Consider the following 15,837-nt stretch of genomic DNA (forward strand, 5'->3'; position numbering starts at 1 on the left):
CATGGACTATCTTCAACGGAACATAACTTAACTTTGCAAAAATAAGCACCTTTGAATACTCAGTGGAGAGTAATGAGATAAAGTTGACTTCTCACAAATATGGCGAAATGTGGGCAGCAGACGTTCAATTTTGAAATAATTAGTTTTTAATGAGAGTTAGGTTTTAGTCATGTTATGAAAGTGAAGACGCAGGTGTGCAGAATGACAATGTATCAAAATAGCATTTCATCTGGCTTTCAAAGTGAAGAGCGCTCGTGCACTGTGTTCAATTCGACGTCATATCCTGAGAAGGTAAATTTGCAATGCATCTGGGGTTAAATATGTGACACATTGTTTGCCTCTCGAACACTTCTCCTTCTTAAAAAGGGCCTAAATTCATCGATTGGATATGAGGTGGGAGGAGAGAACGGGAGCGCAGGATGTTTTGGTTAATCTGTCAGACGAGCGTGTAGCCTAATTCCAGGGGACTGCTTGCACCAGGTGACACGGCAAAGGACGCTCGCCTAGAAGTTAGCGAACCGAAGAGCAAAATGGCTTTGTCTGACACAATGAAGTTCAATCATCTGTCGGCCAGATGGGAAGACTGATGAAGTGATTGAATTCGAGATGTTAGATTTATTAACATGCTACGGTAAACTTGAGTAATGAGCCGGTGTGAAAAATTAGCTTTTAATGTTTAAAACGCGAGCAAAATGATAACTGTGGGGACATGGTCATTTATTAATATTACAACATAGGTATATCAATTCAGCAGTCTCCACCTGTGTAAGTTATCAGTTTTAAGGCTGGATTAATTGATTAATCGGTAAGAGCCACCAATCTAGATCTATTACAACGTGAAATAACTTTATTGTTTGCAATGTGCAGGCCTAGCCTTTCTTGCTATTTCGGAACTGATCGCCACCTCTCCTTTTGGCTCCCGATTACACAATTTGCCGCATCACCTGGATTTCAAATATGGTCAATCCAGGCAATCGTCGGTGTGTTTAATTGTTTCAAGTTTAACATATGACTTTCAGAGAACAGGAAGAATTGCATCTGGGTTTGTTTCTCTCATCTCTGCCTCAGTTCACATGGAAACTTACAAAGAAACGAGAAGCACGAGGGGACCAATCAGCTCTTCGAAAGTGTTCCATCATTCATTATAATCATGCTGATCATCAAGTTTAATATCATGATTCCGCATTCCTGCTATAATATATGAACACTTTAGCCCCAAGAGCTACATGCATATTTTCTTGAAATTACACAAATTTGAGCCTCAACCAATTCTTTGGTCGTGCCTTCCAAATGATCCACAACTCTTCGTGTGGAGAAATCAATCCTCACCTCGGCCCCAAAAGTTCAGCCTTGATCCTCAAACCCGTCCTTCTTAACTCTTCCACCATGGGAAAATTATTCACGGAACTATGCTGCAGAATGTTGTTAGAAATTGGTAAATTCAATGAGATCCCTGCTCGTTCCACTCAATTCAAATTCATATCATAGCATCTACAGTGCAGAAGGGGGCCATTCGGACCATCGTGTCTGCACCTGCCCTTGGAAAGTGCATCCCATTTGACCCCACGAACCCCATCTCAAGTTTTGGACACTAAGGGGCAATTTAGCGTGGCCAATCCATCTAACGTGCACATCTTTGGACTGTGGGAGGAACCGGAGCACCTGGAGGAATGTGCAAACTCAACACAGATATCCATCAGAGGCCGGAATTGACCTGAGAATCCTGACGCCGTGAGGCAGTAGTGCTAACCACTGTGCCACTGTCCGCCGATTTAGACTCTCTTCATATGGCATCCCTGCCAACCCATGAAACAGCCTGGTAAACCTAGTTTGCACTCTCTCCAGAGCAGCATCTTACGTCCGCAGAGAAGGACATAAAATTGCACACAATACTCAATGTGTAGTCTCACCAACGTCCTGTACAATTGCAGTTGAAAATTCATATTACTACACTCAATTCCTCTCGCTTTGAAAGCAAATATAAAATGTACCTACGTCACTGTCTGTTGTGCTGGTAAGGTTACTTTTAGCGACTGATGTACGATCAAACCAAAATCTCGAGGAGTATTCACTTTCTCAATTCACTCCCATTCAAATAATAATCTGTCTTCCAAATTTTGCTACAAGCGCGGATATGCTCATCATCGTACACATTATAGTGCATTTGATATGCATATGCGCACTCACTGAACCTGTCCAAAGCACGGTGAAGCATCACTGCAACCTCCTCACAGTTCACCCACCAACCTCATTTCTATCACTGCAAATTTTTAGATAATGAATTTGAGTTGCCTCGTCAAAATCATGAATACGTGGAGTGAACAGGAGCGGTACAAGCACGCCTCCCTGTCGTATTCTATAGTCATTGTTTGCCAATGTGATAAGACCCATTTATTGCAACGTTTTGCATCCTGTCTGACAACCAGTTTTAATTCAATCCAAAGGCACTGCCCGCATTACCTACTTTATATAGTAACCTATAGTAATCTGAGACATTATTGAAGGTACCGAGGCAATGTGGTGCACTGGTTAACACGGCTTCCTCACGGCGCCGAGGACACGGGTTCGTTATCGGTCCCGGGCCATTGCAAGTGTGGAGATTCCACTTTCTTCCCGTGTCTGAGTTGGCCTCTCCTTCCAACCCAAAATATGTGCACGGTACGTGGGTTTTCCCCACTACCATGCCCCTTAATTACAAAACAAAATAGAGGAAAATGTCGTCGAATGCCTTCTGAATGTCTTAAGAACAAAATCCACCACATCCACTAGTTCTCCCTCAACAACTCGACATGTTACATCTTTAAATATTTGTGCTTGATTTGTCAATCATGATTTCTCTTTTTGAAATCCAGTTAACACTGTGTGATTATACCAGTAAGGCGTTTTACAACACCAGGTTAAGGTCCAACAGGTTTGTTTCGATGTCACTAGCTTTCGGAGCGATTCTCCTTCCTCGGGTGAATGAAGAGGTATGTTCCAGAAACATATACATCGACTGATTCAAAGATGCCAGACAATGCTTGGAATGTGAGCATTAGCAGGTGATTAAATCTTTACAGATTCAGAGATGGGGTAACCCCAGGTTAAAGAGGTGTGAATTGTGTCAAGCCTGGACAGTTGGTAGGATTTCACAGGCCAGATGGTGGGGGATGAAGGTAATGCGACATGAATCCCAGGTCCCGGTTGAGGCCGCACTCATGTGTGCGGAACTTCGCTATAAGCTTCTGCTCAGCGATTCTGCGTTGTCGCGCGTCCTGAAGGCTGCCTTGGAGAACGCTTACCTGGAGATCAGAGGCTGAATGTGACGAATGTGATATAAAATAGTTACTTTAGAGATACTAGTTAATGTAATGTAGAAATAAGCCACTTTGATTCTTTCAGTTAGGGAAAAAGGAATTTGGGACCGCATGGAAAAAGCAGGAAGAGGTGTGTCTATAAGAGTGAGGCTGCATTGATAGGGGCCAGAGAAAGGGATTGGAAGTGAGCCAATCAGAATAGATTAAACAGGTCAGGAGGGACCTAGGCTGACCTATGTCCGTCGAGTATGTGAAACTTGATACCATTTGAACTGATTTTGCAGAGATCCCTTTGTCTGTTAGTTCAGTCGTTTTCTGGAGTGTAAGAGGCTGGACGTCCTGTTACATTTCTGTAAGATGATTAAGCTTGCAAGCTAAATAAATAACTTCTGTTTACGTGCGAATCCGTCTCAACTTTTATTGAGGCCAGACTGACAGAGAAAGAAAATAGGAGAACAACATTTGGTGCCGAAAACCGGGATTTCTCAGGGCGATCCTGTTCCAACTGCGAAATCAGAATTAGACTGATTATGAACAGGAGGACGGGGAACAAAGGGCCCTCAATGTAGAAATGGAAAACGACCAGCATTGATTGTTCCCCTCTTCTTATCGTCTGATTAGTCTGGTCACTCGCGGTTGGCACAGAAAGACCGCCTCGACGAAATCACAGGTCAGTCTGGGGATAAGCACTTTAATTGTGAGTTAATTCGGCTGGGGAAGGCTATATTGTTGATGTAACATTTAAGATAAATGGTTCAACTTTAATTGTGAGTTAATTCGGCTGGGGAAGGCTATATTGTTGATGTAACATTTAAGATAAATGGTTCAACTTTAATTGTGAGTTAATTCGGCTGGGGAAGGCTATATTGTTGATGTAACATTTAAGATAAATGGTTCAACTTTAATTGTGAGTTAATTCGGCTGGGGGAGGCTATATTGTTGATGTAACATTTAAGATAAATGGTTCAACTTTAATTGTGAGTTAATTTGGCTGGGTTATGTTATGAGAGGTAGATGTAACATTTGAAATTGAAACAAATGGTTCACCTCTATATGTCTGTGTGTTAAAAATATAGTTGATTAAGTTAAAGAATTTTCCTTGGACTGTAGTGGCGAAAAAACGCAGTTCCAAGGACTAGTTGAGATTATGGGAAATTCCTTGGATAGCACAAATGATCCAGGCATGCCACTGCAAATATTATGTGATAAGTATCCGGACAAAGCTAAAGACTTTAGAAAATTGTCAGCACAGTTAAGAACTAAAATGGGAGATGGATGGCCACTAGGGGGAACCAAAGACCTAGAAATGGTTAAGAAAATCCAGGGACTGATATGGAAAAAAAATCAAAGTATGAAAACTAAAGAATTAATTGGATTATGGAGGCAATATTGTCAAGAGGAAAAAGATAAGATTATGTTGTCCAGCTGGCAGGATAATGCACTTAAAATGGGGATTTCAATTAGTGAACAGGGTAACCTAAAAACATTACAAATCTTGAAAAAGGAATGTGCATTTAAAAAAAGAGCAAATAGAGACAGGAAGGACCCGGGTCACACAAGAGGTGAACTACGTAGTTCAATGGCTGGCCTTGAATTGTCAGAAGAAGAAAAATTCAATAAGTCGGAAAAGTCAGTAGAAATTCCGTCTGCACCCATAGTATGGTCTGCGCTCATTCCAGAACCACCAGAGTACAATAATATATACCCAGCCATTGCTCCCCAGATTTCAAATATGCCAGAAACTCAAGCCCTTTTGGGTGATAGTGTGGGTCCTGTTTTACCAACTTCACAACCGAAAGAGCAAAAGGAACTTTGTCCCACAAGCCCAGTTAGCTCTAGGACAAGATCTCGGACAGCAAGAGAGGGGCTTGAAGCTCACCAGAAACAATTAAGCATATCACCTCAGTCTCCCCAAACTAAGGAGAAATCACAAGAGTTGGGAACAAAGAAAGCTGAAACAACTTCGGTTGAAGAGAAAGAACTCCCCCTAGTGACAGGGAGAGACGTTGAAGTCTTGGAACAACCAGGGAAAATACCTAGAGTGCCCCCTGGTGACATTCGGAGACAGTTACCGATTAGGAAGATGAGAAACCCCGAACCAGGGACGGCGGCTGCAAACCCCACAATAGACGTTTACTTCCCATGGACACCCAGTGAGATGATGGCTATTATGACTACAATCCCAGATAGAAAAAAATCTCCTGCTGCCTTTGTGGATTCATTGAGAACTACTATCTCAATTTATCAAGCTGATTCAAGGGACCTCTGGGCCCTAGTTCAGCAGATTTTAACCCCAGCAGAGTACCGCACTTGTCTTAACCACCTGAATTATGCTAGTCATGCCGCACTCCAGCAGGCCTATGCGTTAGACGACGATAGAAGGACACAGATCTTAAATGCGTTGAATAGCACATTTCAAAGGCCCATACATCTTTCTGTTATCTTAGACCTAAAACCTAAGAAGAATGAAGACCCAGAGGAATTTCTGGGGCGTTTTAATGAAATCTACCGGGGGCAGTCAGGCGATTTGCTGTATCAAAATGGTCAGAATTCCCCTCAATACTGTGCTATGTTAATGCATTGCCTACCACCTTCTGTGGTTACTGCTGTGAAATGTAATAACATGAATTGGACGGAGAACGACCCTTCCCAGATGGCAAGTGCAGTCAGATTTTACTGGAAGGAGGGTGTAGGCCCAGAAGGAGGCTCAGTTACAAAGGTTAAGACTGAGTATGTAATGAAAAAGGATGATCTGCGACCCCAACAAGGGGCAGAAATGGTAGTTTACCAGCAGGAGCCCCAATATAGTGACTTTGGGTGGGTGGATCAGCGAAGAGGGGGATATCAAACCCACCCAAAAGGACCCTCACCCCATTTTTATGGTCCACTGAATGAATCAACAGCTCTACAACCGCAGCCCCCTCTGAGGGGCCATTGGTCTACTGGAAGACGAGGCCGGGGCAGATATAGAGGGAACAATGGATGTTTTAATTGCGGCCGTGTAGATCACTGGCAACAGGAATGCCCCTTTAAAAGACAGACAGTAGAAGGAGATTATCCGACCCAAAGGAGAGGGTACCCACCAAGGGGAGGACAGATGAGATACACTGACTTCTCCCAGGAAAACCCTTTCCCAACACAGGATTGACTAGCTAATTTAGCCATAAGGACTCTCCAATCCGACAGGGAACCTATTATCTCTCTGCAGATAGGAGATCAACATCACTCATTTGTCATCGACACAGGGGCAGTGATGTCTTCTGTGCAATCAACACTTAAATTACCAATATCCGACCTCACGCAGCAATTATCAGGGTTCCAAGGACAGGTGTGTGAGTATCCTATTTCTGAACCTGTGACAGTCACTTACGAGAATACGTCTGCAGAACATCAGTTTGTAGTGACTACTGGATTGGACTGTAACTTGTTGGCCCGAGATTTACTGTGTATCTTCCAGCTACAGCTAGAATGCGGAGATGAGGGGGTAACGGTTACATCATGGAGGATGAGACAACAGTGCTATATTTCTATCACCCCCCAGTGGTGGACGTTAGACATTGAACAGTCACTGCATCACGTTACCCTGGCCTATGACAGAACTGGACGAAACAGGGAGTTGGAGGACAAATACCGGCCATTACTTGCGACCGAATGGCCAGTCAAGGTTACAGCCACAGTCACGGGAAAAGAAGGTACAGCCGATTTTGTTACAATATCACCACATTTATGGCCACAGTCAGCTTCGGTAAGCCCTCACATTACACGTCAGGTCTATGACCCGTACCATGCCAGGGATATGGGACGAATGGTCAGGAGGGCAGTGGATCATTCAGATCCAACAGACTACGCACTTCAAGCCATGCCAGACGGCACTACCATAAAATATTTTGAGGTCCCTGAAACGATTAACACTCGACTGCAGCATCACAGGGGACATGATGTGTTGGAATATGTCAATCCACAGGTCTGGGCGGAATACCCATCACAAGTGGGAAAGACAAATGTTACACCTATCAAGGTAATGATTAAGGATCATGCAAAGCTACCTTCCATTCGGCAATACCCCCTCAAATCTCAAGCTGCTCCATCAATAGATAAATTAATTCAAGAACTATTGAAACAGGGTATTTTGGTCCCTTGCCAATCAGAATGTAACACCCCCATACTTGCTGTTCCTAAACCAGCCAAACCAGACCAGTACCGATTAGTACAGGATTTACGTTCAATCAATGCCATCGCACAGCCGTTACATGCTCTCGTCCCTAACCCTGCCCACATACTGGCTCAAATTCCAGCACAAGCCCGGGTCTTCGCCGTAATTGACCTTCAGCACGCCTTCTTTGCCCTCCCACTTGCGACTGAAAGTCAATATTTGTTTGCCTTCACTTACAATGGGCAGCAGTATACCTGGACCCGACTGCCACAGGGGTTTGTCAATTCCCCTACACTCTTCTCCAGATGTTTGCAGACCCAACTCCAGGCCTTGACATTGGAGCATGGTTCCACTCTAGTGCAGTATGTAGATGACATATTGGTGGCAAGTCCTGACGAGCCCAGTAACAGGGATGATGTGAAATATTACTGAACCACCTATCCTCGTTGGGTTATGTTGTTTCACAAGCAAAGGTCTTGGTGGCTCAGAGAAAAGTTAAGTTCTTAGGAGTTTTACTTACAGCCACAGAAAGAAGTCTCGACCCCAGTAGGATTGAACCAATATGCCAATTCCCTGCCCCTACAATAGCCAAAGAGGTTCGTCATTGGCTGGGTATGGTGAATTATTGTCGGCAGTGGATACCAAACATCGCTGTCTTTACAAAGCTGCTGACACCTTATACGAGTAAAGAGGGAAACTTTACTCTCACCACCGAGGCAGTCGAGGCCTTCCGTTGCCTGAAGCACGCCTTGCTACAAGCACCGGCCCTCGGTAGGCCCCTATACGACCGACCATTCCAGATATACTGTACCGTTCTGGAAGGATGTTCAACAGCGGTACTCACTCAGAAACATGGGGACAAGCACCGGCCCGTAGCATATTACTCTTCCAAACTCGACCCAGTGGCGTTGGGTCACCCTGTTTGCACCCAGATCCTGGCAGCGATATACAATAGTTTGCAAGCTGCTGCCAACATCACTCTACAACAGGATATTATGGTGTATAGCTCCCACTCGGTAATCGCACTATTGGGGCAACTGCAGACTCAGCATCTTACCGCAGCTCGTCAGAATAGGTATGAAATATATCTTTTGAACAATCCACGTCTGACATTTAAATATTGTACCACTATCAATCCAGCCTGTTTTCTTAGCGGTCCCCCGGTCCATGAGGATGCGCCTGGTCACGACTGTTTAGCCTTGATTCAGGAAACTACAACAATAAGGGACGATCTGAGTGATATTCCGTTAGAACAACCTGACATGATTATGTATGTTGATGGCAGTGCATTAGTAAGCCCCACTGGCCGGAGACTGTCCGGTTATGCAATCATAGATCAGGTTGGTCTGATTTTAGAAGCAGCAGCTTTCCAGACCCCTTACTCAGCACAACACGCTGAACTTTTTGCCCTCACCCGTGCATGTATACTTGGGGGAGATCGCCGGGTAAATATCTACACTGACTCCCGATATGCTTTCGGGGTAGTTCATGACTTCGGACAACTCTGGAAGAATAGGGGATTCCTTACCTCGGCTGGTACAGAAATATCCAACCGGGGTTTAGTTAATGACCTACTGCAGGCCCTCCTTCTGCCAGCGCAGATTTCCGTTATTAAATGCGCTGCCCACACGAATGGTACAACCCCAGTTGACGTTGGTAATGAACGAGCAGATCGTGCAGCGCGCACAGCCGCACAAATTCAGCAAGTGATGGTGCCTAAAATGTTAAGTCAGACTAAACGATCTACTATGAATGTGTCTGCTTCTGACAAGCCAATGCCAACCATCCAAGACGTCATAAGGTTACAGGAGGACGCTCCTGAGAGTGATAAACAAATGTGGAAACGGTTAGGTTGTACATATGATTCTGTTTCCTCTTTATGGACCACGCCTGCACATCAGACTTGTATGTCTGATGTGCTGGCTTTATGGGTCATCGAATGTGTACACTTTGCAACTCATTGTGGGGCTCGGGGGACTAGTGATTTGTTGCTGGACACTTGGTGGCACCCTAAAATGCAGGGGTTGGCCCAAAGTATCAGTAATCGGTGTTTGATTTGTCAGCAATATAACACCGGAAAAGGTATCCCTTGTGGGAAGGGGCAAACCCCGTTGCCCAGTGGTCCCTTTGAGACGCTCCAAATGGATTACATTGAGTTGGAAAGGTGTCAATGTTACAAATATGTTTTGGTCATTGTGGATGTGTTCAGCAGATGGGTCGAGGCGTATCCGACTATCGATAATAAAGCTGCTACTGTGGTTAAAGCCTTGATGAGGGAAATCATTCCCCGGTACGGTATACCAGCTCAGTTAAGTTCTGATAATGGGCCTCATTTTATTGGACAAATTAACAAGGAGTTTTGCTCCCAGTTGGGCATACGCCAGCAGTTACACTGTGCTTACAGACCGCAGGCAGCCGGGTTGGTTGAAAGACACAATCAGACCCTCAAAACTAAATTGGCTAAATTAAGAGCAGACACGGGACTGACATGGCTTAAGTTGCTCCCCGTTGCCCTCTTCCAGCTGCGGGTTACACCTGCGGGACCAGCCCGGCTCTCTCCCGCCGAGATTCTTTATGGCAGGCCTCTTAGAACTCCTTGGAGCCTGCAGGTTCCCAGACGGGTTCAGTTTCATCAGATGACTGAGGAAATGACCACCTATGTTCTGGCCCTTACGCAAGTGCTCAAGGAACTCCATGGCCAGGTCCGCGCGGCTCACCAGCCATTGCCCCCAGTACCTAGCTCACTTTCAGTCCAGCCCGGTAGTTATGTAATGGTCAAAAATTGGACTAGGAAGGGGTCGGAGCCGCGATGGGATGGGCCCTTCCAAGTTCTCCTTGCCACCCCCACAGCAGTTAAAGTGGAGGGGCGAAGTGCTTGGGTCCACCTACATCACTGTAAATTGAGCCCATCTCCACTACTGTAAAAGGTCGGATACTAACCTGCCTCCCTTCTCCAGTGCTATTTTACAGGTGTGGAGCATGATGGAGTGGCTACGCATCGTCTGTCTGATATTTGGCCTCACTTCGCTTGGCGTGTTATTGGCGATGGACATGGAAAAGGGGAATATTATGTATCTGTGTAGCCCCAACCAATCTACAAGGATACATCACCTATGCACAGGTGATGTTCTTCACTGCCCCCATATACGAGGACATGGTATCGACTCATGGAGGTCATCAAAGTTAAGGAGAATGCGGGAGTCATGAAGCAGCTGCACCGGTCCCGGCGATGGGAAGGGAACATTATATGGACATTGCCTTGTTTTTGGAATACATGTAAATTTGATTTTGGATGTGTTAAAAGTGGTACAATAAAGGTAACATCAAGCTGTCAGAAGAGTGTAGGAAGAGACCATGAGAAAGAGAAAAGGACTAGAGAGAGGACGGGGCGTGTGAGAAGGGAAGTACAGCTAGAACGTAGGTTACCGGGAGATACACTTAAGTTAATTAAAGGCCAAACTGAGGAAAACCCGGGTAGTATGAATCTCTTCTACCAGATTTACCACCGTCTGTATGGCCAGGGACGGGTTGTCTGCTACCCAAAGCCCGCAGCGGTGTCTCGGTTATTTTCTGTTTCACCGCTTTGGGGCACTCCCCAAACGGTGGTTCATTGTCAGCGTTCCGAGCCATTGCCCGAGCACGTCACTCTTCCTTACGATCCGGATTCAGCACCACCGGCTATTTGCCTTCCCCTCCCTCGGGATAATTCCCATTCACAGTACGATAGGCTGCGACGGTGGAGGGCGTACATACCTAGCCACTTCACTCCCAATAGGGATTCCCGGTCGTACGAGAATTGCTTCAGCAGTGAAGGATATGGCTGTTTGCTGGTAGAGGTGGAGACAAATATAACATGTCTGTTTCCCACCTGTACGGACAGGAGGTGCCATATCACCCAGGCGTCTGGCCAATGCGTTTGTTATAGCACCACTTGCGTTCCATTGAACGCTGGCCTCCAGCTCCTTTGTGGCTGGGCGAATGTCTCTCATATCACTGTCGGGAATAGGGCTTTCCGCATTGCTGGGCGGCCCGAATGGGCATTTCAAAATTGGATAAACTGGGCTACTGGGAGGTCCTTACGCAACCGATATACTGATTGTGATGCTAGTCTCCACACGGAACAAGGATACTACTTTTTATTTAATGGTACGGCGACCAACGTTTTGTCACCCCCATTTCCCCGCCGAATTGCTATAGGGACTCTAGTCCCTACCACAGTCCCCTGCCCTTCGGCGTGGAACCTGCATAATCAGTTAGCACGCCGGGCAGTCTCTGCTGAATTTTGCGAGAACTGGAAAAAACCTCAGGTTCTTGCACCCAACCGGGGCCACTCAGCCGGGTGGGGCATTCTGAGCGTATTGACACTGGGAGGTGTGGGGGGTTCCTTGGCTGTTAGTGATCGGAATTATTTTATTTGCGGCCTTACCATTTTGGGAAATGAAACCTTGGGAGCCCTCGGGGCAATAACTAAGGAGTTGTCTCAGCTACGGTTGTTTGCAATGCAGAACCGGTATGCTCTTGACTATCTTCTGGCCCGTGAGGGTGGGGTATGCGCCATAGTACAGGGCAAGTGTATTATGGGTGTTCAAGACTTGACCGCTAACATCACTAAATTTATGGATCGCATACGGGATCACTTGGACGGGATGCAGGATCCTGGCTCTTGGGGTAACTGGGGATTTGGAGGATGGAAGGACTGGTTGATAAATATGGCCATGTATCTAGTGGTAGCTATCGGCTGCATCTTTGTGGGCCTGGCCATCCTTAAATGTGTGATGGGTAAATGCGGGGTGCACTGGATCAGATCACCGCCCCAATCACCGAGAAAAAAAATTTAACTGTTAAAATCCATGAGGGTGAAGCAGATGAAGGGGGGCTAAGACAGGAATTGGAAATGCAGCGACGAATCTTTTTAGATGAGGAACCGTAGCTATAGATTGGATAGTTCGGTTATCATGGAATGATAAAAGGAGGGAATGACGAATGTGATATAAAATAGTTACTTTAGAGATACTAGTTAATGTAATGTAGAAATAAGCCACTTTGATTCTTTCAGTTAGGGACAAAGGAATTTGGGACCGCATGGAAAAAGCAGGAAGAGGTATGTCTATAAGAGTGAGGCTGCATTGATAGGGGCCAGAGAAAGGGATTGGAAGTGAGCCAATCAGAATAGATTAAACAGGTCAGGAGGGACCTAGGCTGACCTATGTCCGTCGAGTATGTGAAACTTGATACCATTTGAACTGATTTTGCAGAGATCCCTTTGTCTGTTAGTTCAGTCGTTTTCTGGAGTGTAAGAGGCTGGACGTCCTGTTACATTTCTGTAAGATGATTAAGCTTGCAAGCTAAATAAATAACTTCTGTTTACGTGCGAATCCGTCTCAACTTTTATTGAGGCCAGACTGACAGAGAAAGAAAATAGGAGAACAACAAATGCCCTTGACTGCTGAAGTGTTCCCCGACTGCAAGGGAACATTCCTGCCTGGTGATTGTCGCACGATGTCCATTCATTTCATTTCATTTTTCATTTCATTTCATTTTTCATTTTCATTCGATTACACCAGCGCTTTCCAAATTTCCAAATGCTTTGCTACATACTCCTTATAATCGAACTTAGCAACTTCCATACTACCGACGTTCGGATCACTGCTCCGTAGTTACTTCTTTTCTCTCTGTCTCCCTCTGTCAACAGCTGGGTTTCATTAGCTACACTTCAGTCTGTTGGGACCATTGCAGACCAACGAATTTTACAAAATGGCCACCAATATATATGTTAATTATTTGGCCACATCCTTATGCACTCGGCGGGGAGTATTATCAGCTGTTCACTTCTCAAAAAAATATTTATTTACTAACATTAATTTCCTCCGGCTCCTCACTAACACTTGTGTTACTCAGAATTTCCGGAACATTATTCATGTCTTCGATTTTAAAGGCAGAAACAAAGTACACAATTAGTTCCTCAGAAACCTTTTTGATCCCGTTTTGAATTCCCCCATTCCTATCTGTATGTGGCCCACGTTCCTTTTTAATCAAACCCTTTTCTCGTTAGATACGGATATGCACTTTTACAGTCAGTGTTTCGCTCCCCATTAATTTATTTTCATCTTTCATTTTCCCCCTTTTCAACAATTCCTTGCTTTCCCCTCTACTGAATGTTATACTGCTCTCAATGCTCAGGTCTATTGATTTCACTTGCCAACGTATAAGCCTTTTCTTTGAATTTAATAGTATCATTAAATGCCCTTATAAGCCATGGTTTGGCAACATTTCACTTTTCACTGTGGTGCCAAATAAGGAAAGAAATTGGAGTTTACCAATTCGTTGCTTTAATGCATACCATTGCCCGCCCGCCGCCATTCTTTTCATTTATGTTCCTCAGACCATCATAGCCATTTCCTGCATCATAGTTTCCTTTATTCAGGTTCATGACCCGAGAATCAAGAACTTAACTGTCCACATAACTAAAGAGTTCTATTATATTCTAATCACTCATTCCCAAGGATTCTCTCACAACTAGGTTGCCAACTAATCCTTTCTCATTGCAATCTACCCAATTCAGGATGGCCTGTTCCCTTGCTGTTTCCTCAACATATTGGCAGAGACACCCGTCCCGTGCACTCCACAAATGCCTGCTCTATTGTATTGTGGCTAATTTCACTCACCCTGTCTATACGCAGGTTGAAGCCATGCATTATCATTAATCATGCATTGTCCCTTGCATCTCTGTCTTCATGTCGAATGCTATTCCCAATATTCACACGGACTATCATGTGCTCAGGTTCAAACACAGTTAGCTAATAGACAAATAGGTCACCGATAGCTTCTATGAAGCTACTTCAAACTGGGACTTAATTTCAGATTCAAGGTAAATTTAATATTGATTCTCATGTTGCTAGTACCTTTGATATCCGTGCAACTACCATTACTCCTCATGATTACGTCCTTCATATGTGGCCTTCCAGATAGATGGAATAATGTGAAAGCTAGTGTGCTGACGATCCTAATGGTATTATTATGAATGGATTTAGATCATCATTTTAACTATCTGAATAAAACAAACAACAGATTCGTTTATCGATTATGTTAAATTAGATCAAATACTGCCTGTCAATCCACCAGATACCCTCATGTAATTGCACTGTGTTAATGACAGAGGTCACACGTCCGAATTTATGGATGACGCCGTTATATTCAGCCATTCCCCAATCTGCGCGATTCACCATTTGTGAGGGGCACAACAGTGGACAGATATTTATTTCTGTATGGGATATCTTGAAGATACGAAGCATTTTGCAGCAATCATTGATTATCCCCTTTGTGATGGATGAATTATCCGCGATGCTAACACACAAGTTAAGGAAGATATCACTGGTGCTCCCAATAAATACATGGGTAAATGAGTTGGCAAATACATACATTGAGCGTCGATATCAAATAAAGATTAATCTCAAACAATATTGCATCAATAAACATGTGTTGAAACATTTTACATGGAAGTAAACTGATTTAAGCAAATAATGTATATTAGCAACCTTGTAAATCAGTTTAAATTACATTTGACTGCAACATCTGGGGATATGGTGATGCCCCGGAATATGTTTCAATGATTATACATTGTTTTCGGAAATGACAGTTGCATCGAGTAATTGTTCTCAAAAACAGTAAAAACAAAATTTGTATGGAAAGAAGGCCTTACATGCATTCAGCTTAACCACTTAAGTTTATCCAACAATATGAAAAGGTTGCTTAATCTTTCCAAAGCCTTTTCAAATTGAAATACTACTCATTACTAAACACAACGGTTACAGAATACGATACATATGTCTTCATATTCATGCTTGCAAATTGAAAGAGCATTATTGACGATTTCAATCATCCTTCCCCAACATAAACGTTCCATTCATCCCAAATTTCAAACTCGTGATAAGATATTTTCAGTTATGTTTTCTCTTCCCGCTGAACATATAATTTTCAAGTTGCATGGTTGTTGCAATAAGCTCCATATGAACAGTCTTAAATTACGATTTTAAACATTTGCAGAAACCCCAATGGATAATGGTCGACATTAACAATGGTCTCAGTTGAACTTAAACCAACATGAATCTCAAAATGTTACAATCCTAATAAGAAACTGAACAATTAATTTTCGATGTTTGAATACTTCATTTGCTGAATATTTAGTTTTCTGGAAAAAAAAACAGAAAGCAAGCCTTCCGATAACCTCGTAACTGTCTTGTAATAAGACATCATCAACCCCTATATGAATAACATTAATGGCCATCTTGAGTTTCTTCACGCAAATCCATGTCCCCAAAACTGGTGATATGGTCAGCACGATTTGCCGATTATAAAATGCCTCCTGATATTCTGACGTCCCAACAAATG

At 44.0% G+C, this 15,837-nt stretch overlaps 1 long non-coding RNA gene across 1 annotated transcript; it reads left to right on the forward strand.

Moving 5' to 3' along the window:
• The first annotated feature begins 3,313 nt into the window (after positions 1 to 3,313).
• On the forward strand, positions 3,314 to 12,824 carry LOC140386605 (uncharacterized). The gene is made up of 2 exons (XR_011933637.1): positions 3,314 to 3,648; positions 10,407 to 12,824. It is a non-coding gene; the product is annotated as an uncharacterized lncRNA (long non-coding RNA).
• Positions 12,825 to 15,837: the final 3,013 nt, after the last annotated feature.

This window comes from Scyliorhinus torazame, chromosome 12, assembly GCF_047496885.1.
Source record: "Scyliorhinus torazame isolate Kashiwa2021f chromosome 12, sScyTor2.1, whole genome shotgun sequence".
Lineage (NCBI taxonomy): Eukaryota > Metazoa > Chordata > Chondrichthyes > Carcharhiniformes > Scyliorhinidae > Scyliorhinus > Scyliorhinus torazame.